We start from the raw sequence: 25,199 nt of genomic DNA, 5'->3' as shown, positions 1-25,199 counted from the left end.
ACTCCCGACCCCCACACGAAGATAGTTAGATATATATACCCAATGATTTTATTACACAACCCAGGCCAGAACAGAAGAACACCCTTTCGCTCACTCACTCGTTTCAGTCCACAACACCCCAGACACTCAAAATATACCACAGAGTCTATGTGCAAGTTCAAAACTTTGGAAAACAATAGAACTCCTGCATGAGGTGCTGCCTCGTCTTGCTCTGCATCAGGCTCAATTTCCTGAACTGCCCCGACTTCGGGAGGAACAACAACTACTATTGCCGGTGGTGGTTCTTGAACAACAACTATTGCAGGCGGTGGTTGTGGTTGTTGTTTTCGTTGAACATCTACTATTGCGGGCGGTGGTTGTGGAACAACTACTATTGCAGGCGGTGGTTGTGGTTGTTCTTTTCGTTGAGCATCTACTATTGCGGGCGGTGGTTGTTGAACAACTACTATTGCGGGCGGTGGCTGAGGTTGAACATCTACTATTGCGGGCGGTGGTTGTTGTTCACCACTTTTCTGCTGTGTTCCCTCTTGCGTAGAATGCGTACTACTTTGAGATAGCGATAAGTTCAGGTTAGGCTCAGTATCACTGCTTTCCATCATTAGGCTGGCTACCTCTTCCCCACTCATCTGCTTGGGCTTGGGTTGGTGGCTTGGGCCCACTGATGCAGAGGTGCTGGCCCCAGCTTGGACCCCGGTCACTGCTGCTGCAGGCGTACTTTTTTTTTCCCAAAAAAGTTTTTCGGGTCAACACCAGACTTAAGTGTCACTTCCTTCTTCTGTTCTTTCTTCTTCTTCTCAGCAACTTTCTTGGTCTTGTAGGACCTGGCACCTGCTTTCTTTGGGCCCATCTTCTTCAGATGTCAGCAGCAGCACTCAGTTGCACAAGTTGTTGAGAATGATGTCTGGTCAGGTTAGTCACACCACACGTGACGTAGTACAGAAGGACGTCCGTCTGGCAGTAGAACAGGCGATGAATGATGACAGACACCTCCTCTTCAGTATTTTGTGCACCTACAAGCAAAGAAGGCAGAACAACATCAGTCGAATGTGGATTTTTGTTAGCTTTAATTTTAATTACTACTAGAAGTATTAGTACACTCAGTAAGAGTAAGAATAGCAAAGAACTAAAATGCAAATGTAGTGAAAGTGGAACTTGTTTATCCTTAATTTGTGCATCATTTCGGATGGATGCAGCATCAGTGACCTGCAGCAGATAGCAATGGGGATGTGAACAGTAGTAAGCCAACAGGAACAATGGCAAGACACAGGCCAATTTGTCAAAAACAAAACAGCACACTACTCCTACCACCACAGCTCCACATGGGCACTCTCATCACAGGTACATGGGTAAAGGCCAGAAAACAATAAACTCAAGCAGGCCTATATTCCGCCCTATATGGCCAGAAAAAGGAGGATGCCTGTTACACATCACAGCTTAAAGCAAAAAAGAAAATCCCCATGGCTAAAAGGTTTGAAAGTTACACAACAACACAAACAACAAAGGCATTTACAGTTTACACCCAAACAGTTAACTACACCCAAAACACCACATTTGAAAATTCAATGCATTGCCACCCATGCCCTAAATGATGTTAAATTCAACAGACAAAATGGAAACCGCTACATCAAGCATCCCCGCTGACTACCTCTGGGACTCTAGGCCTACTGGCAAAAAAAATCACAAGTTTGTAGGCCTGCGGCAAAAAAACTAAAGCAAGATGGAAGGTCACACAAAATGCCCGCCCCCACATGGCCTGGCCACCCCCAAAAAAATGAAAAGAAAGAGAAGACAGACAATACATTCCTATGGCAAAAGGACAATGCTTGGCTTGACAAAATGGCCGCCAAGCCGCCCACATGGTCAGGCCACCCTCAAACGACAAAGTACAGAGAGGACAGAAACAGTAAGTGGTCCATGCTCCAAAAACTACAAGCAAATGACAACCTGAGGAGTTTCTTTAGCAAAATGAACAGCATCTACATTTTCGGGAAGGTTTTAGGCAACTCGAGAGATATTGCTTGCGAGAATGCAAATTTGGCGTGTTCGGCAGCGCGAACTGTACAAAACGTCGTTATCGCGTTCCCGAGCACGCACATTGAGCGCGCGAAGAAGACAAAAACTGTAAGGTCGCGTTGTAGCACTGTGCAAAGTTACCAAAACTACGCGAGCTGAATTCTAGGGTTACCTAGTGCGCAGAAAAAGTCATATTATTCAACACACACCAAAAACCTGCAATTCAAAACCAAAAACACATTTTGCTAATCAATCCAAAGCCATCCATGACCTACATGATGTTACACTTACAACTTAAACACCCCAATAACAGTTGAACAACTTTCATGCACCCATGATGAGGACTCTAGTAGTACCCTTGGGCCTACTGGCAGAGTAGGCCACAAGCTTGGAGGCCTATGGCAAAAACACAGTGGCTACAAACACAAAATGGCCGCAACCACCTGGCCAAGCCACCCACAGAAAGTAAATGAACTCAAGCAGGCCTACACTAACTACATGAACTACTAGGGTTACCTAATTTTACTAAAAAAAAAAAAATCCACAACAACAGAGTGTGCAATTAAATCCAATGCCATCCATGATGTTTTACAGTCAGCACAGAAACATAGGTGGACCCTTGGGTACCTCTAGGCCTACTGGATGAAATTTCAAACACATACAACTTGGCCCCTCATGAAAGTACAGGCCTCCCTCAATAATCATTTTTAAGAAAGATTGAGAAGCGCAGAAAACTGTAGTTAAAAAAAACCCAAAACAAACAAAGATTTACAGTACACAAATTCTCAAACTTACTTGTAAAAGAAAAGTTCAAATCCAAAATTCCTCAATAAATCCAATTAAATGCTATGATGCAGCAGACATACACAAAGAGTGATCCTTCCACCTCCAAATCCAAATGAAAGTGAACACCACAGGGACAAAGCACTGGGAGGAGCCTGGTGGACAGGAACAGGAAGTTGGAGACTCAGGGGCACTTCCTTTCTCTTGAAAAAATGAGTAGAAACAAAAAGAGGACTCCTAGCCAAAAAAATACAGCCAAATCACAATCTGAGGGGTTAAATGAAAATTTTTGAGAAGATTTTAACATGCTCGAGAGATATTCTGTGCCAGATTGCAGTTTCTGCGTGTTCCGAAACGCGATCTTACCACCATGGCGCTGCAAGGAGGATCGCGCGTCCTAATGACATGTTCGCGCGTCCGAATGACGTTATCGCGTTCTCACAGTCGCATGGGATTGTGCGGCCGGATTTCAAACATCGAAGCGAACGCGACCGGGAGAGAAAAGCGAGAAAGCGAACGCAGAACCACGGTAAGTCATTACCGCTTACGCGAGAATGCTATTGAGCGCGCGAGGAAGAAAAACTACTACGCAACGCTGTAGATTGCGAAGTAGTCGACAACTTCGCGCTCGCAGCGAAGTTGCTGAAAATTCGCAAACTCCGCGAACGGAGCGTAGTTCTACGCCCAGGGTTAGGTATGAACCTATAATCACTCCCAAGGCCTGTGTTGTGGGACTGTCAAATTTGGAGTCACTCCTGCTTTGACAGACTTTTTCTGGAGAAAGAGCAAGGCAGATGACTGAGAACTTCAAAAGGAAACAGACCCTTAACATAAACTTCAAAGACTCAGACCCTAAATCATATTTGGTGTCTGGAAATAGACCATAAGAAGGGGAGCTTAAGCTTAAGACCCCAAAAATTGTCAACTGTCAAGAGGCCAGTCTAGACGAGCGAGGAGGAGAAGCTCAGCATGAAATCTCTGTGTGATCAGCCTGGGAGCTAAGGTCTGTCAGTCTCCCATGTGAATGTGGGGACATCACTCTGAGAAATCCAGGACCATGTGACGTTGGAGCATGGAGCACCAGAGCCACCCAGCTTACCAAGACCAGTTGGCCTTCTGGGGAAGAGGTTAGCACTTGGAGGGAGCACGGTCCAGCAGAGTTCTCTGGCAAGAGGATCTCTGTAGTGTGATGTGTGGAGATGACAGCTGAACCGATCGGGTCATCACCCATATGCAGGTTCAAGTTTGCAACCCTGTATGCAGGATGTGGCCGTCATGAAGTTAGCCATTGTTTCCATCACTGCCATGCCAATCAGGCCACTGCCCATGTGAAGAGTGAAGTCAGCAATCCTGTGTGCCATAAGGGGCTGCCATGAAGAGAAAGTTAATGCCATGCCGATCAAGCCATCCCATGTGTACAGAGTAATTTCGGCTACCTCATGTGCCAGAGCAAGCCACCGGAAAGTGTGGAGAAATCAGCAGTAGCAAATCCGATGCAAGGGTAAGTAAGTGGGTGTTACACGGTGTGTTTTGCATTATAAGTTTGGGTACTTCCACAAACCCCAATTTCTCTAGAAATTATCTTAAACCTTCTCCATTCAAGTGCTGGAATGACCTCCTATCTAGGAGGAGAAGGGAAACAGGGTACTCCTAGATTTGGTAGGGGTGAATGAGGAGGACTCTCCATGAGGAAAATTGCTTTTTGCCATGGAGAGAAAAAAAGAAAAGACTGTGCACTTTTACAACTAGCTCCTTTCCCCCGGTGTTTAAATTTACACTATGTAGATTTCTACACTAGTTCATTAGGAGACAACATAAGATGTGACATGTCATTCCCAGTTGTACTCCTGGAAACCAGAGCCTGACGCAACCTTCTGGGCACATTACTAAGAATCTTTGTGAACTAAAGAAAAGATTAAAGTATATTTAGCTAGAGATATAAATATCTGCTTGTACAGGTATATTGATTCCCCATTGAAGTCAGGACTATTCAGGTGTGTGGGCGCACAAATCCATTCACCTTATTTTCTTAAAGTAATTTCCACTTTGTTCACCCTCTCGGGCAGACAAAAATGGCTCAAAAGCAAAAATTCACTCTGGTAGAATAGAAGCACCAGGAATCAATAGTTTTGAAATACAATATCAAATCTTCACACTTAGCAAGCGCAGTATTATCCCCCTAGAACGCTGATGATTGATTCAAGAAGTTGACCTATTGTCCTCTCTTTCAGGAAACGGTTTCCTGAATATAAGTGAACTAAACTAGGATCTTCTATTGCCTTTGATTTATCTAGTGGTGACTTGTATATACAGCTTTGTTCTTGATTATAATAGTAGTTTGTGATATGATGCTATTTGCTCTGCAATTTGCACTAATCTAACGCTGCAGTGGTGCTATATAAAAATGTTACATATTGTTCAAAGTATTATTTAAAGTATGTTGATATGAATTTAAGAAACACCTGAGGTGAATTGTTTCAATCTTTGCAAAACTGGAAGGCAATTCTAGTGTTTGCTGTTTAAGTGATGTGGAAATAACTTTTCTGGAGACTTGGAGCTCCACAGCTCCTTGGGTGGAGTGCACATTCACGGGTAGATTTACCAAAGACTTGCATTGTACTTGTGTGATGAACGTTGTTGCAAAGCAACAGGAGTCCTTACCTGGGATTTACTAAGCCACACAAAGCTAATTTGTGTGGTTTAGGAAACACAAATCAACACAACGCAGTGCAAAGCGTTGCCTTGTGTTACTTAGTGTTGGGTTGGCGTTACATGGGTGCAGCTTAGTCATTCCCATGCATCCACCCATGGATTTTTAGGCAACCCCAGATTCACAAACCTGGGTTTTCCCCAAAACGGTGCACCTACCCGATAGAGGCGTAACAAGGAGAAATATCTTTATTCCTCCTTATTAATTCATCTTTTCATGTGAGCATAGACAGAAAAATATGCTTCTAAGGATTGTTTTTGTGCAGGAAGGTGTCACTTCCTTCACAAAAGCAATCCTGCCCGTAACGCAGTCACCCTTGTACTTTGGTTCAAAGGTTCCTGAGTTGGCGCTAGGCAGCACAGAGAGCCATCGCAAGGAAAAAAGAGCAGACATGCTCCATAACTTTGCAAATAAGGAGCATTTCTGCCTTCTTCCTTTCACACAATACAGCGCAGCCAGTTGCCTTGCTGCATTGGGTGGAAAACTGCTAAATCTGCCCCGAAATGTCATGCCCATAGCAGTCTCATTGTCTGTAGTACTTTGCCCATTCTTCTGTCCCACAAAAGAGCCCTGGCTCACTAAGAACATTCGGTAGAGTTTCAAGTTTTTTCATTGTTTTACCTTTTTATATACTGACTTATTTATAGAATGGTGAGAACTTATAAACAATTAATCCCTATAGAACTTTTTTTGATAATTGTGACACTGCCCTATTTTTGAGACCATTTTTTGCTAAACACTCCTATTTACATTGGCAAACTTTTAATTGTATTTCATTCTTATATTTTTTATATTTTCATATTTTATTTTTCCATACCTTATGTGTGTTAGTCGTGGCTGTTTTGTGCCACCCTTTTTGATTCCTGCATCTGTCATCTTCTCCAAGGGGATAACCTCAGCGAGGTCAGACACCTAAAAGTAAGAGGAAGACTCTGTCTATGTACCGGAGGGTGTAGGGCACAGTGGACTCTTAAAGTCTCTAGCTTCTCTGCCACAGATATACGTGGCATTCTTCCAAGGACATGCCGTTATATTCTCTGAAAAATCAGCTGTGAGGAGAAGCACAGTCAATATACGTGATAATATTCATATCAGTGCCTTTTGGAGGAAATGATTGTGGAGGTGGGGGAGGTGGGGAGATTATCATGTTTATGATAGACCAGCTTTTGGCTGGGTGTGCTGTCACTGCAGGTTAGAAAAAGAGTACTGGTTGGTGAAGCAGGAGTTACAGTGTCGATTCTTCAGGCTCTAGTGCTTAATTTGAGGGATTTCTATTTAAGTGTTTTTTTTAATGCAAGAGATTATGTAAGTGTGCCATCCGTGTGTGTAATTGGTGCCTGTTGGTGTAGTCGAGAGTGGTGTTCTTCGGGGTCTCTCTCTTGTCCCCAATTATCGCTCTACAGCGGAGACACCCTCACTTGTATTGGGGAGGTTACTGCGCTCTGAACTTAGAGTATGGGTATTGGATAGAGGTATGCACACACTAAAACAATACAACAGGGCAGATTTACAAGAAACTGACGCATCTGCATTGAAGCGTCAATTTCCTTGCCCCAGCGCCAAATTTCCTTGCACCACCATGGATGCGCTGTATTTACAATACAGTGCTCCATGGCCAAGGATTACCAGATGCGTCAGAATTTCTGACGCATCTGTTAATCCTTGGCCATGGAGCACTGTTGGCACAAAAATGACGCATTGCTGAAGTTGCTCAGGAAAGTGACGCAACTCTAGCACTGCGCCACAACAGATAGGTGAGTCTCATTCAAAATGCCCTGTGTCATTCCTTACGCCTGGTCTAAGCAGGTGAAGGGATTTTGAGACAGTGAAGGCTTAGAGTGACGCAGTGAAATGTAAATTTCTCAGTGTCATTTCTACATGGCTTTTTGGCGTGGGAACGCCCACCCTGCATACATTATACCTGGCGCAGGAATAATGTGATGCAGGGCTTTACAACGTGATGCATCTCCCTAGATGTGTCACGTTGTAAATTGGACGTATTCTTTTACGCCGCTGTTGCATCAAAAAAAGTGACGCAATGGCGGCATAAGGAGGTGCAAGGGGTTTGTAAATCTGCCCAACATTTTTTAGATAGTACACCTTTCCTGTACATGCAAGTGGTTTGGAAGACGCCAGAAGTTATACAATGCGTAAAAAAAATGTGAGCTGACAATAGATTCAGTATATATACTCGCATTGTACCTTAAGAATGATATTCTTTTTTACATTCTGTTCTTAAATGTTTGTTTTTTTAATCAAATTTAGATTACATATCACGAACTGTTAATTCAAATGGACAGTTGTTGTTTTTTTTGGTTTGCTTTTTTACTTATGTGATATGTAATAAACACGACCCGAGATTCTCCCCCAAAATAAAGGTATGTGTGTTTACCAGAAGAAGTTGTTCTCTTAAACGGTGGGTCACGACTCGTGAGAAATTTACATCTCTGACTCTGCCCCTCTCAACAGAACAAACCAACTCACGCTCGACATGTGAGCTCGCCCGTTACCGAAGGGGGCTTCTGCCTCTCTCCATGGCATAGGGGAACCAGACGTTCCAAAACAGGACTAGTTAGCAGCTCTTGTCAGAAAGCCATTCAATTAACAGAAAGATACTGGGCTTAACATTGCATTTTATTTCCTTAGTACTTCCTTGTCTGCTCTTGTATTTTAATGAGAGCTGAAATTATGTGCCTTAGTTGAAGTAAAATTATAGCTCTTCCTCTATTTTTGTGAAAGGTACACGATTTGGGTTTTTCAAAATCTGGCCATTCTAAACGCTCCACCTCATCCAAGCCACCACTGAGTGCTTCAAAGAGCAACGAGCGAGAGCTGCCGAAGCAACAAGAGACACTTCGGTGGTGCAGAGGAACAGACGACACAACGTTGTGACAGGCCGCCACCACACCTGTCACTCACGCGCGCCAGCGAGAAGGCGCTGTTGCTGCTCAGGGAGCATCAGTCGTCTCATATGATCATCCCTGTCTCACTTTCAAAGGAAACTGTGGTAATTTGGATCCACATGAAAGGCCGCGGGGCAACACAGAGATGCTAAGGGTTGTGGGGGACGTCTTTTGTTTGCGTCTGTAATGATGACGAATCCTACTTTTGACTCCACGGTGTGCGGCTACCTCACAAATAGGCCAAGGTAGATAGAAATCTCGATCCGTCATCTGTCACCGGTGCGTGTTTGAGGCCCTTTGCATCTGTGTGTAGTGGGTCTGTCTTTGTTGTTTAAGAAACCGGCTATTTCTCGAGCCATTATAGATACATTTGTAACATATGTATATATGTGTTTGTCCGGTAAAAGTAATAGTCGTTTTCACGGTTTAATTCTCCTTCTAGAGCACTTATTGACAGAAATGTTAGGTAAACGCACAGAACCAGCGTCGTCATCCAGGGATCCACTGAAGGGAATGTCAGAAACGGAGGTCAGGATGTTTTTAGACTGGCACAATAGAGTAAAGCTCATGGGGAAGCAAAGGCACCGGTGGGGACAAGACTGGTTCTGAGTTATACTTGTTGGGGCAAATTTACAAGCCCCTTACGCCACTTTTGCGTCCTTTTTAACATGGGAATAGTGACGCAAAATTGGCGCAAGGGCCTCGTAAATAAGCCCCGAGAAGTGGAAGAAATTAGGAACAGCTCATATGTACGATGACCGACCAGCCGAAGCCCGTGCAGGTAAGGGTGGGAAGAGGAGGGGGGGGGGGCGTTCGACGGATGATGAAGAAGGAAATTTCATTTTCCCTCGTCATTGTCCGTCCAATAACCCCCACCCCTCGCCCTCCCACCCCCCAGCTGGCCTCACCGCTCTTACCTGCATGGCCGCGGCTGTGACGGACACATTCCAAACCTGGACTGCCATTTCAGCACTCTCCGTGGGTCAATATCTTCATCTGACCCTCACCCCCTCAACTCCCTCCCACCTACACGTGTGCGCGTAGAGGCTCTTGTTTCCGAAGTCCGGCACATTTCTAGCCTGTGCCCCCCTTACTGCAGCGCTCCCCGTGGCCCGGTGTCCCCAGATGGCCGCCGTGATTGAAGTTATTACCAGCCGCATCCCGCGCGCGCGACGCGGGCCAAGGTCACCCCTTCCCTCCTCTCAGCTCTCCACGGGATTGGAAAATTGCAGCTATTGCAGAGAAAGCGAGATGACCTGATATCATCTGGCTATATTTACTAATGGGCAGGAAATTGAATTGTGGCAATGTCTGTTTCATTAGGGGACTGATTCGTTGAAATGACTTATTAAGCGAATAAAATTCCACCTCTGCGTGTCCACTCCCAGCCTGCCAGGTCAATGGATGCCGCACTTTAACTCTGCAAAGTCTGCGGCATTTGAGAGATGGAAAATAAACCACATTTTTGTCTTTGGTCCTTTTTGCAGATCGTTATGGGCCCCAGCACCATTTTATTTGTCAACAATTTTAATTTCCCTCATCCAGTGGTCAAAGTGGGGGGAAACACGTAGGGGAACTGTGGGCGGAGAATTAGAGTGCGAGAATAACCGGAGGATTGGCTCCGTGTGCAGAATCAGAGGTGTGGCCAGAAAGAGCAAACATCTTAATTTGTAGTATTTGTTTGGCATTTCACTACCCAGTTACAGCTTATTACCTTATTTAATTCAACCAATGGTTACACATGTTTATTTAAGGTTTATTATGAGTTATTGACATTAAAACAAATTCACACAGTGGAATATGTTTCCAATCTCAGAACATTCCAAGTATGCTTAAAAGTGGAGTCACAAGCCATTTGTCCCCGAGCCATGCAGTTTCTGTCATCATCACTTTTCCACCCTTTTTCCACAAGAACAGTTCAAACATGAATGACGAAGTATCCGATGAGCGAATGAGTGACATTTCTTTATTGTTTGATTAATTAAAATCATGACAATTAAAAAACAGTACTTCTTATATGCAAAAAAAGTTAAAAAGGCAAATCATTAATGCAAAAAAAAGGGTGGTATTCTTGCAGAAGTTCGTTGGGGCGGGATGTCCCTGTAGATTAAATGATCGTGATTATCCGGGTTTCTCGTATGTCTGATGTGAAGTGTAAGCTGGCTCGGGCAGTGTCATCATTGTTGAGGGCGGACAGAAAACGGCCAGACCTTAACATTCTAAAAGGTGTAGTAAAGGTGGATAAAACAGTAGAGACTGGGCAGCTTTTTAAGCATGGCACAGGTTACATCATAGAAGTACAGATTGTATCGGGATGCTTACTGACCTGACATTCCAAGGTTTTTGGCCGCTCTTTTGACGGATTTGGTCAACCGGATCTTGAGCAGCGTGTTTTCTGGGTTCATGGCAGCTATGATGGCTTATTCGAATGCTGCAATGCTGCAAGTGCTCCGGCTGCCCAACACCTGCCTTTGCCATGTTCAGGCTTGCAGCAGGAGTTGTGAATACAAAACTCGCGCACAAAGAGGTCCTTGGTGTTCGAGCGCGCTGGGCCAGCGGTCTGGGGTCAGCAGACGAGGTCTCAAGAGGGTTGGAGGGTTTTCTGAGAAACCGTTAGGAAGAAAACATTAGGAATGTGTTTGGATACTTCACAGGTGTTGGACAGGGCTGCGGACGTAGGAGAACATTTCATCACAGGGATTGCTTAATGGCGGTGGTTTCATTAGAAAGTGAAAAACACTTTAGGGGAAAACTGCATTTTCTTACTCGGAGAACACTGTCTTTGGTCCCTTGGCGTGAACACAGCAAGCATCCATCAGGTGAGCGTAAATAAAGACATTTCTATGTACAGTCATAGCGAAATAATAATTTGTTAAAGTAAGTCGCAAGAATACACATCACTTGGCCTGATGAGAGTGCTGTGCTCTGGTTGCCAGGTGTATCTGTACCCTCCCTTCTCTGTTTGCTAGACCTCTGGTGTGTCCGGAGTTTGCTAATCACCCATTCAGGGGGCTGTCCATCCAAACGTACCACAGAATAGTACATATATTATTTGATCACTGCATGTTTTTATATAGCCTCTAGGGTGTTTAACAGCCTTGCAAAGCAAAACATTCTCGCATTTGTTATTGTGAGATGCAAGGTAATTAACCCTGTTAGATGTTAAAGCCAACAAGTGCCAAATATACTGCCACACCTATACTCACAACCACATAGTACATTGCAGTAATATTAGATAACATAATGCATTTGTAAACACTTATAAGATCCCAAAGGCGAGACCGATCGCATTGCAAATGCTAGTTACTTTTCCCACTACCGCAAAGTTTTTGCTACCAGTGATTTCTTGAGACAGATAATTGTTGTTGATCATTAGACAGTTTAGGGAGATGTTTTTCTCGACGTCAGTGTTCCAGTTCTTCTTTGTTTACAACTAAATCTTCTGTGCATAGCTCCTAAAAAATGTATTAAATTCAGCTTAAATCTTGTTACTCTCTTCAACTCTCACACCTGTATCCCCATCGATGATCTTCCTAATAAAATTCGACTTCTTTCCAGCCTTGATTTCTAAGCTAGCATTTTCCAGCAACACTCTCAGTGTACGAAATCCTTTGCTCTGCTGACTTCCCATTGCTGCAACGCCTTCTCCTCAACCTTAACTCTAAACTTTAATTGCAGATCTTCAAGACCAGGTTTATGTCAATTTTGTGGTGCAGCCCAACGCAAAATAATTTTTGGTATTCACTAAGCAATGCAAAGCCACCTTGTATGGCTTTGTGCAGTTTAGTAAATACACAGTAATGCACGGCAGAGATGCCCTTCATTGGGAAGGAGTTTCATGGGTGGAGCATGGGCATTCTCATACGTCCATCGATGGAATTCAGTGCATTCCCAGTTTTACTAAAGCTAGTAAATTTGGGAATGCATCAAAATGGTATGCCTTTCCCAGTGAAGCGTAACAAGGAGAAATGTCGTTATTTCTTCTTGTTACTTCCTCAATCTATCTGTGCTGCATTGTGCAACTCAAAGGGACGGCTTCTCCACTAGGGCGGAGGAGCATCGCCCCACTGCTTTCTTGCTGTGCGAGAAAGCCAAAACATAAAATGGTAATAACTAAAAGTTATTACCCTTTTATGTTTGCTTTGCACATTGTGGGCGGGCGGATGGACAGGGCTGCTCTGCTCTTTGAGAAAGGCAGGGGAGGAGTGGTTTGCCCTGACTTCACGCAGATGCTTCTCCACGCTGCGTCATATCCATGGCTACTCACACCGGTACCTTGCCCCATCACTGGGCAAACCTGTCTGTCCTTTGTCACTTGCTCTTCTTGACCTGTAGCACCCCAAAATGGCAACCCGGTCCTGAAGATGATCCTGAATAAATAGGATCGAAATGACATTAACCAATTTATCAGCGCAACTCATGGCGCATATTCAACTTTGGTTCATAAAAATGTTTAAACCCATGATCAATCACTGTACATAACCATTCTTGTTGAACCATTTATTCCTGTATATATTTTCATCACTTTGTCACCGTGCGCCTTTTGCAGTTTTTTCCACTTGTCCCTTGCACCGTCACTTATTTTGTCATGAGCACAACTTGCACCAAGTTCCTTTGGCTTGCCTTTGCATTTTATGCTCACAGTGCTGATATAACCATTTTGTATGAACTGCGATTTCAAATATATGATGCCATGAGCACTTTCAAACAAACTACCAGGAGTCTCCCTTTTTTCCTTTACGTTCATACATGTGTACTTGGTTTCCTCATTGAATCCGGTTGAGACATTTTTCCTGTTGTAGGCAGGAGAGCAGGAGCCATAAAGACACAGGACCCAGCGGGAAGGTACATTTAATTTTATTCATATTTTTTTTATTTCCCAGCAAACATCCCTGCAACACCCCTTACGAATCCCCCCATAACCCCTCATGACTGCCTCTCCCTTCACAAGCAATGCCGGCCGCTACTGGCAACACACTTAGAAAGATGAATATGTCTCAATGGATTTTTTGTTGTTGTAGGAAGTTGACTCTATTGAAATGCAGGCATCCTTGCACCATGGTGCTAGGGTGCCCGTTTTGGCGCTAGGTAGCACGGAGTGCACCACTGCTAGGAGACAGCATAAATGTGCTATATCTTTGTAAAAATTGTGCATTTTAGCTATTTATCTGTCATGTAGTGCAGTGTAGCAAGATGTTTCGCTGCATTGCGATACATGAAATGTAAGTAAATCTCTCCCAAAGTTTCTCATTGGACAATCCAGTACAGTAATCAGCTAAACAGACTATATTCATAAGAAACACCGTAATGCAACCCACAGAGCTGTTCAAAGCTGGCAGTTTACAGAAAAACCATAAATTGCGCATCTGTCTTTGTCACACCATATCGTCTCGAGCACTGCTACGGGCTACATCGCATAACATGATAACCGCACCTCATTGGTCATCATGCACTACATGGAAACACGTCCCACATTGGATATCAAAACAAAAACAACACCCTTCTTACCACATACCACTCTATCAGGCTTCCCTTGTTGCCCTGGTATTTTATTAAAATCTTTGTTTCCATTACACTTAGGAATTATAAAAAAAAATGTGTGTTCATTTGTGCTTTTGTAACTGCTGGTATATGTTGAAATATTTGTGCAGTTCCTTTACAGGTATTTGCATTTTATGTGAATTACAAACAAACTAACATCCTACAGTATTACTTTTTGCACTCCCTTTAGTGCACAAGGCAACTGGAATTATGTGATTCTGTTGCCACGGAATTATGTGATTCAGAGCCTGTAATGTTTACCTCATAATTATAAATTTATCTCATTTGCCGCATATTCCATTATCTGCTGTATAATCTGCAGATTTTAACAAAAGGCACATTTTGTTTCCAGCTCAAACCAAGCAAAAGTTACTAAAAAGACTGCAACGCGTGCTGGCGTGCAGTGGAAGGTCCTTCGCAAAGGTTGATTAGCCACCTTTCAGTTACTTACAGCAAACAGTATTAGATGTGGAACTGGAACTAATAAAATAAAACCGTTGACCAGACAGTTGTAACGTGCAAAACATGACTAAATAATGATGTAATACTATTAAAAAATGTGCCACGTGAAACAGAATAATTTGTGTTTTTTTGCCACAGAGAGATTGCCACATGATTCACTTTACAAAATCCTCTCACTTTGCTGTCAAAGGAAGAAAAGTAAACAACATCTCAACAATAAAAGAATACAAATCAACTTGTCAGAAGATAGACTGACATTTATTTAGCTTGTCTCGGGACACACAGCAAATGTGACAAGATAAAACCAAAATGTAAATGCATTTTTATTGCTCATTCACTTTCTGAACTCCCACACCTCTATACTTCTCCAAGTGCCATCGTCGTTGGGGGGGGAGGGGGGGGGGGGAGATTCTTATGGCCTGGCCTGGCGATCAAATGCCCCTCCTTGGCAATGGCCCTAGACTGGTGGGTTCTATATGAACCCTGATCGGGCTAGGCAATGATTGGCAGGTGCGGTCCATGCTGGGTTGGTCACACTTTGTCACTTGTGGGTTTACATTTAGCAATCAACTCTTGCAGTTGCGAAAAGGCAGAGGCCAGTTTTCAGCTTTATAGTTAACGCCAGGCTCAGGCTAATTACAACTCAAAAAGGCATAGCCACTCACAGGCCAGTCTGCAGCTTGGCAGTTTCACCAACTCACACGTCAATAATAAGACACAGAAACATGCTGAGTGGGAGTCGGAATTTGAGATCACAGAGCTGCAGTTTCTGCCATGAAGAGTCCGCAGCCAGCCTGCTGGTACTTGGGTCTAATAGATTATTCTTGAACAGTCCACTCTTTTCTTCACCCTACGCACATTGGGGGTCATGCTGCACATCACTCTTTCTTCTGCCGACATTCCTTCTGCAAGTTTGTCAGGCTCCCTCCTTCGCTAAACAGGCAAGCAGATTTCTAGATGCTTCATGAAAGGTATACAACTCTCCCAGCAAGAGATCAAGATTTCAGGTGATGTCTCCAAACATCTGTTAGACCGGCTGTCACACCTACAACAGCCTTGGTTGCAAAACTGTTCTCTGAGTACCCTGCAGAGCACTCCCTTCCTTGGCCGTAGAAGATTTGGAACTTGAATGTCAAGAGGGGTAGGGCAGTCCCACTTTTATACACACCTGGCAGAGAGGAGATGTGTACCAACTGTTTGGAACTGTAGAACCAGTTTAGGGTGAATCTCCTCTCAATTGTCCTTTCCAGGCTGTTCTACAGGCACAAACTTTGTGTAGAGTGCTGCTTCTGACTTCACCCACAATATAGGCTAAAGGTGTGAAGTTTTTGCATGTAGCTGTCATCAAACCACCAGAAGGAGCAATCAGGGAAAGACAAAAGAGCAGGCCTCACCTACAGGTTTCCTCATCTTGCACAAGATTCTGCAATCCAACTCACCCATGCACCGAACGGCAGTGTTCAGGAGGACTAATCAGCAATTACTTGCTGCTCAAAAATACAAACTCAATATCTAAAGCTTCCCTGTCTTCTCTCCTGTCACTTCACTGTCTAGGTCTAATCCATCCAGCCTCAGAAATGTGAGCAATAAACTTCCGCAGTCTAGGATCACAATCCTCATCTCCATCTTGTGTCTCCAAGTCAGGCCAGGGGTATCCAAAACGGATTGCATTTGCCTCCATTACTCTGGCACACTCGGACACATCATGCATGCACCTCGCAAGCTACAAACATCAAAACGTATAGCACCCACTTGGGAGGTTAGACCAAGTAACTGAGTATTTGCACAGAAGCAGATCTTTACACAAGTGGACCAGTAGCCATCCACTCCAGCTAAACAGGTAAAAAGGTCTGATCTCTATGGACTCTTAAAACATGGTATACTGCCAACAAAGCTCTATGTACTAAAACGCACATCTGTTAGTAAAACAAGGACACTCTTGGTGCACCCTTCTGCACCACAAACCAACTCATGTCAGGGACAGTTCAAGGTCTTAGTGCACACACTAGATTAGCATGATGCCAGGGTAAACAATCAAAAATCAGGATGCCAGATAGGCTCAGTTGGGCACTCAATCAATACATCAATAGAGTTAAAAAGAATATAGTTATAGGTAGTTGAAATTATGTGTATTTATTAAGACCAAAACATGAAGTAAATAACATATAGAGGTCAAAAGTAATAGCAAGGCAATAGCATTACATATTGGTGAAGATTCATTCTTCAGCAAAAATTAGAGAGCTCCTTCCATAAAAGGGCACAGTGGGCTGCCGTGCATTCATGTTGGGTGCTGAAAAGATGCATGTGGGGTCAAAAATGGCTATAGAAAAGAAATGCATTTATAACAAGCATTGGCATAGCCAATAGGTCGCACCTTTGGCGCCTTATAAGTGCTAATGCTTGTTTTAACTTGGCATGGGGAGGAGGTTAAGTGATTTTCCCAGAATCATAGGATGTGGAGGTGACGCCGGGACTCAAACCTCCTTCGTAAATTCTAAGGCAGCTCTGGCTCTCACGCCACATTCTGTAGCAAGCAACAGGAAGTCTGTGTCCAAGTGGGTGCAGAGACGAGTGAAGTTTGGCCATAAGGGGAAGTGAAACAAGTGCAAGACGCCTGCGCCAATGGAGTCATACTGCCACTAACACAATATGAGCACAAACATTTTTGATGATTCAAAACCATGAGTTAAACATAGGTGATCAGGAGGATCTGTGCATATGTAAAATGAGCTGATGCTTTGCAAAACATAAAGTGCCAACATCAATATTGTAAGAGACATAGCACCAGCACGTGCGCTGCACAATCAGCCCGCAAGACCCTCACTCACTCCAAGCACTGACAGAGTAACCCAGTTGCATAACGCCATGGAACGCAAGTGCCTGAGGCCTCTGTACTACAAAGGTGCACACGCATGTTACTGTGTCACACTGTGACAATAAAACCTAGATTTTCAAATGTGCAACAAGACCAGAAGCACCTACTTCCTGCTAGTATGTAATGCATTACATCCGCTTAATTTATCCAAGTACAAATCCCCGCAAGTCTCTTCACACAAAGCAAAATACCAAATATTAAATCATGAGGTTTATGCAAGAGAGGTGGATGTGGTTATCATAAGCTTGCATGATGGTCCAGGATGTTAGACTCTTTCTGCCGCCATAGCCACCAGCCTTCATGCATCAAAAGTTGGTAAATTCGGTGCCATTAAATTATGCAATAGTTGCATCTGTTGGTTACAGTGCTTAGAAATGACAGAAGCACATTATGAAGCGCTGTATAAAACAAGCGAGCAAAAGACCGTGAAAGCAATCACGGGGACGCACTCTGTGTTCGGGGAGGGGTGGAGCGAGGCGTGCCGCTATGGAGAGGCGGAGCGAGGCGCGCGGGCTTGTGTGAGTAATCGCAAGCCGGTGGCCAAGCCTTTGGTAGCACTTTTAAAACCCGCTTACAAAATGTCTCGCAGAGCGGCGCATGCGCTGACTCAGCGAGACCTAAAAATAGCATCAGTTCTTATTTTCCGCATCAGGGTTTTTCTTGAAAAAGTCTTCTGTTTTGCTGGTTCTGCAAATACCAGTCCATTTCAATCCACAGCAATAAGCCCAGTTCCAATTGTTCATCAAGATGTCTCTGCAGCAGTAACAGTTTTCACTGTCCACAGGACCTCTGCACCCTCCAGCAACAGGAAGGAAGTTCCACAGATCCTGCAGAAGGAATGTCCACTTGTAACTGTTCCATAGCTTTCTTATAGGCCAACTAACAGAAATCTTTGTAATAGGACCTTAAGCGACCTTCAACCCGAGGGTGTAACTTCCACTGTGACAATGTCAACAACTATACACTGTGAAGGTCTTTCAAGATTCATTATTGATAGCCTGAAGAAGGAACAACTCCCCCCATGAACTATGTTGCCACAAAGCACCTAGTATACACATTAAGACAGAGACTACATCATAAGGTCTTTCAGGAGAAAAATTCCAACTCGAATCCTCTTGTAGAAAAAGGAAGCAAAAAATCAGAGTAAAAAATGCAGCAAAGAGTGATTTATGTAACGAAAAATAGAGGAATGATTGTGTTGCATTAAATGCTTCTCTGACCAAATCCTCCTTATACAGGGACTAGACAAAGGAAAAGAGGTGCAGCAGCAGTTTATTAATTTCAAAATAATGATCAATTTAAATGTGCTTAAGTTACCCTGACTAGGCTTTAACAAGAATTCATATAATTTGACATTTGCAGAAAGAAAGGGCACTCTTATGTTATGCGAACAAGCACGCATTTCTCATCTGCATATGTTTGTGTAACGTGTCCCGTTACATAAAATGTCCCTTTACATAAAATGCAGCTGCAACTTTCTTCTCAGGTTTCAGCCAGCCAATTCTGTTTTTTTTTTTTTTTGCCTTGAGCTATTAGGAAATGTCTAGGCCAATAAGTGTATTTTTACTGTCTGATCTGGCTATACTCCTGATCTACCTGATCCTGGGGGATACGTTTGCTAATAAATATATTGTTAGCCATAGGGGCCACAGGGACAGCAAGCTGTGATGCTATATGAAGAAGCATATGGGCTATTAAGGAAGCTTCATCGCGTGTATGATGCATTGGGTCGTTTCCATGTACAGTTCAAGTTTATTTGACATTACTGAGACTTGTCTGTGAGATTTGGCATTATTTAAAAGCCGGCACAAGGACCTCTAACATTGAATGGTATTTAGCAGATGTGGTGTGTGCACTTGATTTTTCTGAAACTACACCATCTGAAGCACATACAATGGAACAGAGTAGTGGTTGCTCTTCATGTTTCTGAGCAGAACTATCTACAGCTTATACACCAGCTTCTACATTTTTGGAGTTAGTGTATGCAGTAGCACCCAAACGAACTCAATGGCCTATTTGTATGGTGCATGGCTACTGAACATGTTCATGAGATGGTCCCTTATCCTTCTGTATGAAGGGATACAGCTTCTATAGGTATGTTTTTGTAGATCATCACTATGTAAATCTAAGGACAGCCATTCTAGGTCCAGTGTTTCATAAGAGGACATTGATTCTGGAGGCATCCGTATGCACAGTAATATTTATTGCTAAAGTCCTGACACTTGAGCTTTCAGAAAGCAAACCTCTGTTCCAAAACTCAATGAAAGAGGATGAAATCATGAAGGAACTGCTTTCCCTCGGTAGAGACACTGCTCAGAGTTTAGCTGTGAACCTGTTGGCCTCTACATAGCAAATGTGGTGAACTGTGAGCTGATGATCCCAAACCAAGGGCATGATCTACACAGGTAAACTAAAGTTACACTTTTAGATAGGTTTTATTTTATTTTGGAATTCCACAAAACTTCATTTCAATACTAAGTTTACGAATGTGGAGACTCCGCAGTCATGCCGAGAAACTCTGCACTTTAAAAAATAAGAATGTCTCAACTTTTTATGTGTTGAGTTCCCTACCCCACTGCTTTGTGAATTTCAAAATTAACGTGAAGTTGCACAAAAGTTTAAGTTTACCTTTGTGAATTTGTCCTCAATAGTGTAAGTAGGTCCTAGGCTTTCAGAGACATTGTTGATGACCCCAAGAGCAGATGAAGCAGCGTAGCATGATCTGAGTGGGTCATAGTAAGAGCATCCATCAGAAAACAAAATGGCCAGAGGTAATGGCTGCTTTTGTACTGTTTGACACCAGAGGGCGTCATAGCAGTAGAAGTGCATTCAAATCCAGTGATTTACCATTGTACTAAAAAAACAAATATTCCTTCTGATGTGTTTTTTGGTAATAATTCTTTTTTAACTGAAAACTGATTTACCTGAAAACCGGAAATCCTAATTATAACTCAAATTGAAGCATGCAGATGAGCTCTACAGAAGTTAATTGCTCAGCCATCCAACATCTGACAGACAGCGAAGAAGGACACTTTCAAAGTGATAAGGAGAATATTGCAGCTATCTGTGCATGTGAGAACTCCTCTTTTGATTCTATTGGAAGCTTTTACATCACCACTTGCCACTATATACAGTGCCAGATCTCTTATAACAAATATCCAAATAAGACATATGCTCACTTTAGGTGCAATGCGTAAACTACTACGCATGAAGAGATGGAGAAAACCGGAACAGCTACAACGGTAAGAAAGTAATGAAAAGGGGGACAATCTGAGAGCTTTTCACAACAGTTAATACTGAGAGGAACTTCAATTATTACTCCTCAGAAGCTAGTGTGATCAGGTATAAACCGTGGGGCAGAATTATTAGCTCCTTGCGCCACTTTTGCGTCATCTTTAACCCGGGAAAATGACGCAAAAGTCACGCAAGGGGCTTGTAAACCTGCCACCGTGTACTTAAGGGGCGCTGAGGGTTGTTAAGCAACCAGGTAGATCATTAGACAGATAGTGTCACTATCCTTCAGTAGTATGACCTCTGTCAATGAATTCATGATTGCAATAACCCCGAGCTTCTTCAAATGTGCCTTTTACCTCATGGCATCTGGAAAGTCATGGCATCAATCTCTTTGGGCCTTTGCCATCAAGGCAAGAAATCTTTGTTGCTTCTGATCAGTAGAAACATATTCTCATCTTATGGATAATTAACCTTCCTTCAATGGAAAGGAGTTTCTCTAAATTTCAGAATCCAGAGTTGTCATCTTTATACAGACCACTCTCCAAGACGTCCCGACTAACCAGAATGCTTATGTCACAGGTGCTTTGCTGATGTTGTCAGCCTATAGAAACACACCAATTATGACTTTGTATAAATTATCCCATAAAATGATATATGAAGTCACCCTTATCAAGTGAATAACAGCCCTTAATCATCTCATCTTGATGTTCTTCATATGGATTTGGCATTAGGAGAGTAAGACATGATGGCATGCTGATCATCGAAGGAGAGTTATTTAGAGCCTCATATGAGTGGGTGAAATAGTAATTTTGAAGATACAACCTTCCATCGAGGCCACGCCTCTTTTTGTTCCTCATCCGTTATATAAGACAAGCTCGAATTGCTAAATAATAGCTTCATCTAAAGAGTATGAGTTGATTAACTAACAGCTCTTTTATGCAATAAATTCTCTGCTCAAGACTTACCAGATTGGAATCAGGAAAACACTACGAATGTTACGTATTACATATATAACGTATTCGTGCCAGCAGGCGTGGCCAAAACCTCGGCTCGTTTGACATCCCCAAATTGATACAAACATACTTGTCAACTCACATGGTGCCACCATGTGACATGATATCGGCTCCCATTACATGGTCTGCTGGAGAGGAGTCGATATCACATGGTGGCAGGGCAAACGAGCTGGAAACCAATGAAATTAGTGGATTTCCAGTTCGTTTTCCAGGGCATTGAACTGTGGACGTCCATTGAGCCTTGTGACAACACCCCAGCACGTCGGTATAAGCCTCCGCCAGCTTTATTTTTTGGAAGAAGGGGGTTTGGGAGTGGGGTTCAAAAGTGACTCGTAGTTACTTCTCGGCCAGAGGCCCAGCCACCTTCAATGTCCCGTCACCTTCTCACATGATGAGATTGTTCTTTAAGCTGACAGGTATGTTGATAGATTTTTTAAGCTTTCCTTTGGTTGAGGAGATGCAGAGCTATGCCATTCTGGGCTGCAACTGGACAGAGGAACGACAGACTGCAGAAGGATGTGAGGGAAGGGGAAGCCATAACTGTATCATGGGAATGCTGATAAAAAAATTGCAAGATAACTGAGTGCAAAATAGAAGATTTATTTTAATGCTGAATCCAGGGGGTTCATACACAGAATTAAGAACTAGGAACTATGTTGACATTTAACAATGTTTCAGATTTAAGGTTGTCTTTATTGCTGGATTAATCTGTTATATTGTTATGGTTTTGGAGATTGAAAAATTGCTGCTGATTAAAAGAAATTACCTTGAAATGGGTTGCACTAAAGGAAAAATCTAATTGAACATTGTTGAATTTGTGATAATTGAAGTGGTGCGGCTGTGAAAGTCTCGAAGGTAGGACCCTGCTGCGGTAGCATTATTTTTTATTTTTCCTTTGATGTGTTACCTTTTTTAAATATTACACTACATTGTGCTAGGCTCTTGGCATATGAAGAGCAAACTGATATTTTGTCTCTCGCACTATGACCAGTGGCGGCCAGCATGGCTGGCGGGTGGGGGTTAGGTGCGCGGGGGGGTTCGGCCATGGGCTGCCTCAAAAAACAATAATAAATAAAAAATATATAAAACTTACCTTGCCTCCGCCACCAGGTCCCGCGTCTTCTCTCCTGCCTGCGTCTGACTCCAGGTCAGAACAGGAAGCAGGCAGCCAGGCTCCCACTCCTAAACCAATCACAATGCTCCATGGAGGGCTGTGATTGGTCTGAGCGCCTTGGCACAGTGCTCAACCAGGGGCTGGAGGGGTGGGCATGTTCTCCATGCAGGCTGCAATGCAGCCTGCATGGAGAACAGGGGAGTGCGCATGACTGGTTTGAGTGGCTCGAGTGGGCCGACCAAACAGTGGCGGAGGAGCCACCAATGACTGTGACACATGCCCACACTTGAGGAAAAACCTCTGGTGACAAATGACAGGCATCTTTTATCCTTATCTGTTACTTACCAGCTACCACAGAAGAATCTCCATCATAGGAGTTTGGCTTTTTATTTTTTTGTAGCACAAATTCGACCCAGAGGTATCAGAGTGCTTTACATGAGCACCAATTGCATTACAAATGGACATATTCATTTTCTTAGACATAGGGAGATTCATTGATTTCCCGAGAACCACAAGATGTTGAACGTCCCTGCCTAGACTCGATCCCTGTTTCCCAGCTTTGAGTTCGAGGGTTCGAGCTGTTTGGCTCTAACTGTTATGTCTTTACATCAGTGACCCTCATTCACCATCATTCAGGCCATGCACTGGTGCCATATGGCTCTCACTCCTCGATAGTAAGTTTCTAGGTCTGCTTCTTCTGGTCAACTTAACCTGGAAGGTCACACGTGCTGCTGTCAGTATGATTGGCTTTTGGCATGGACCACAGTTCTTTCCCATAGAGTTGTGAATGACAGGAGGCAAATGTGCCAAGGACATAGGCAAGAAAGTCGCTGCGCTACATGGATCCTGTGGCAAGCGCACAAGAAGTTTCTTATGCTTTCCTGCACTGTCCAATACAAATTTTACTGTTATTGTGCAAATGCAGTCATTGTGCCAATGCTGTCATTGTGCAAATTACTGTTATTGTGCAAATGCACTAGCAGTATATTCATTTGTGATTACTAGGGTTGTTGTAGGAATTAGTTCTCAATCTGTCAATGTTGTAAGAATACCTTGAAAGAGGAATGATATGGAGGTCAGAACTGGCTTTAGTGCGGGTGGCCCCTTGTGCGACAATCTTTGTTGGCACCCCCTTACAATTATCTCCTTCTTCAGGGATTCCTACCACGTTCCACCAGTACCCCTTATCTCTCAATAGACCCTCTCTCACACACCTTTCATTGTTTTATAGTGCTACCCATACCAGTGTAGGATGTCAGAGCACTTTACATCACACACAATTTATAAAGAGACAATGAATCATACCTGCGTAAATCAGTTTACAGGAAATGTTACACAAGACACAGAAGACTACAAAGTGTAGGAGTCACAAGTCATCCACACTGGTAGGCAGCATATTTTAACAGGATCACTGACACAACATCGACAGACAAAATATCGAGAGGACAAAATATAGAAGTAAAAATATCGACTGCAAAAATATCGACTTCCTATCTACAAACAGGTAAGTACAAAAATATCGACTCCAAAATATCGAGTGTAAAAAATATAGACTGTCAAAATATCGATTTTTTTAAATGTCTTAAAAGTACATTAAAAGTAATATAATATTAAATTAAATTAATTTAAATATATTTAAAATACTTAAATAAACGTAACATTGAGAAATAATTAATGTAACTAAAAAATATATATATATTTTAAATACATATATATCTATATATACATATTATTTACAAAACATATACAATATTTTTACTGTAGGATAGCGAAAGGGTTAAAATTGCTATTCCCACTCCAGTGAGTGCAACAGTAGGGAAAACGTTGGATAGCGAAGGGGTAAAAATTACTATTCCCACTCCAGCGAGTGCAACAGTAGGGAAAGCGTTGGATAGCGTAGGGGTAAAAATTACTATTCCCACTCCAGCAAGTGCAACAGTAGAGAAAGCGTTGGATAGCGTAGGGGTTTAAATTACTATTGCAACTCCAGTGAGTGTAACAGTAGGGTAAGCGTTGGATAGCGTACGGATAAAAATTACTATTCCAACTCCAGAGAGTGCAACAGTAGGGAAAACATTGGATAGCACAGGGCTAAACATTACAATTACCACTCCAGAGAGTGCAACAGTAGGGAAAGCGTTGGATAGCGTAGGGGTAAAAATTACTATTCCCACTCCAGTGAGTGCAACAGTAGGGAAAGCGTTGGATAGCGTAGGGGTAAAAATTACTATTCCCACTCCAGCGAGTGCAACAGTAGGGAAAGCATTGGATAGCGTAGGGGTAAAAATTACTATTCCCACAGCAAAGAGTGCAACAGTAGGGAAAGCGTTGGATAGCGCAGGGGTAAAAATTACTATTCCAACTCCAGCGAGTGCAACAGTAGGGAAAGCGTTGGATAGCGTAGGGGTAAAAATTACTATTCCCACTCCAGCGAGTGCAACAGTAGGGAAAGCGTTGGATAGCGTAGGGGTAAAAATTACTATTCCAACTCCAGCGAGTGCAACAGTAGGAAAAGCGTTGGATAGCGTAGGGGTATAAATTACTATTCCCA

This window comes from Lissotriton helveticus, chromosome 3_1 (assembly GCF_964261635.1).
Source record: "Lissotriton helveticus chromosome 3_1, aLisHel1.1, whole genome shotgun sequence".
NCBI lineage: Eukaryota > Metazoa > Chordata > Amphibia > Caudata > Salamandridae > Lissotriton > Lissotriton helveticus.
Note: the sequence above shows the minus strand (reverse complement) of the source record.